The sequence below is a fragment of the Gavialis gangeticus genome, unplaced genomic scaffold (assembly GCF_001723915.1).
Source record: "Gavialis gangeticus isolate Ggan-Ray unplaced genomic scaffold, GavGan_comp1, whole genome shotgun sequence".
NCBI lineage: Eukaryota > Metazoa > Chordata > Crocodylia > Gavialidae > Gavialis > Gavialis gangeticus.
This window is the reverse complement of record NW_017729034.1, coordinates 3,597,181-3,599,128: the sequence shown is the minus strand read 5'-3', so window position 1 is coordinate 3,599,128 and position 1,948 is coordinate 3,597,181. Positions and strand designations below refer to the sequence as shown.

The following is a 1,948-nucleotide window of genomic DNA, read 5'->3' as shown; positions in this document are numbered from 1 at the left end:
ACGCAGCCAGCATGTTGGGATTTAGCATTAGGACTGGGAAACAGTTGGTAGCATTTGCAGGATACAAGCCCAAAAATCCATGGATGTTCAGGAGGATGACAATTGGGCGGGGTCTGGACCCCACTTAAGCTGTATCTACTACTGAGTTCAGGGGACATGTTTCTGAACCAAGCAGGCTAAGAGCATCCCCTTTGTCATCCACAGTTGCAGTGAGAGGAGCACAGGGAAAGAATGGTGGTACCTTTCCCCGCCCACTTGGAGTCATCATCACCAAAGCACAGATGTGCCTGTGGCTTGGGTACATTACTCAGGGCACTGCTTTTGTTTTTCATTCCTGTGCTTTTCAAACAAAAACTAAGTCTTTACGTCTGAGGTTGCGGCTTTAATTGCCTGTTGAGTTGGAGAGAGGTCAGAGAGGAGACAGGCCAAGGAGGCACAAAAGAAACAATGCTGGGCAAAAAGCCAGCTGGGCATGGGAGGAAATGGAGGGGGCAGGAAGAAGAAAGACAGAGAAGAGGAGCTACAAGACCGAGAGAGAAAGAGAAAGAGAGAGAGAGAGAGATGGGTATTTGAGTTGGAGCTTGGCACTTCCCATGACATTGCGTTGTGGTCTCAAACACCAGAGAACCAATCAGCAAAGAGAAATCAGCTTTGCTTTCTCAGCAGGGCTTGCCACAAAGTTATAACCACGTTTCACAAATCTGAGATTCCAATTTTTTCTCTTTCTAATGAGGGCTGTAAAGGAGACTTTTGTAGATGCTTCACAAAAATAGCCAAGCACAGCTTGCACCACATCTGGCTCTACCACTCAAGAGCCTAATGGTTAGGGCACTCGTTTGGCTTACAGGAGACCCTGCTCTGCCTCATTCTGAGCTTATTCTACTTCAAGTAACTGCCCTTACCACTAGGTAGCCAGCTTCTCTCTGGTTGGAAGCATTTACTTTTCCATAGAGAAATTAATATTGGGCAGAGAAAGTAAAAGAGTCTCTCTCTCCAGAAATGCCAACTGTGTCTGTCTTGCGGGGGGTGGAGCAGCAGCCTAGCAGGACTCCTGCAGGCCTGGCTGGTAAGCTACTGTGTTACTAATTAATCATGATTCACTCAGGGACCAGCTCAATACAGGTACCTAGCTACTATATAACAACTTAAGGAGCATAGAATAACACCTACAAAACCACAAAACTAAGAGGAGGAAAGAATCAATACAGACAATCGACTGCCCCAAGACAGACACAGTCAGTTGCACAGGCACCCATATCACAAGCTTTGCCTGTCAGCAGCTAGAGGTGCAGGGCCCCAGAAGCCCTGCACCGATCTCCTCAACAGCTGGCAGGCTTCATGGCCGCAGCAGGGGCTACCGTCCCTGCAGCTTTCACCCTGCTGTGCCTTAACACAGTGTCAGCCATGGCATGAGTTTTGTCTGTCAGCAGCTTGAGGTGCAGTTCCCCCCCAAACCCCTGCACCAATCTTCTTGAAACTTGGCAGGCTTTGCGGCCTCACCAGGGGCCACCACCCCTGCAGTTTTCACCCCCTGTGGTGTAACACACACACTTGACATGAGTTTTGCTTTCAAGAATTTGGGGTGCAGTTCTTCCCAAACCCCTGCACCATTCTTCTTGAAACTTGGCAGGTTTCATGCTTTCAGCAGAGGCTACCACCCCTGCAAGTTTCATCCAAATCAGACAAAAACCAACAAAAAGTTATCGATATTTCATTGATCCCCCATTATACCCTACGGCCAGATCTCCGAAGCAGTTCCAAACCACTTTGGAAAGCTTAAAGAAACCAGCACTTCGATCCAGACATGTTGCTTCAGACGCCAGCATTCAAAGCTTCTCCAGATCCGAAGCACGGTCCGAAGCCTCACACAGCCCTACTAGCCACTGCCTTTTGTTTCATTAGCAATGGACATAACCTGATGCAAATAAAATATAAGATGTCAACCAAA

General features: G+C 48.0%; 1 protein-coding gene across 3 annotated transcripts in view; it reads right to left on the bottom strand.

Annotated features, from left to right (window-relative positions):
- Nucleotides 1-1,948, bottom strand: part of BOC (BOC cell adhesion associated, oncogene regulated) — a 97,817-nt gene that overhangs the window by 65,962 nt on the left and 29,907 nt on the right. The gene's annotated exons all lie outside the window — the stretch shown is intronic.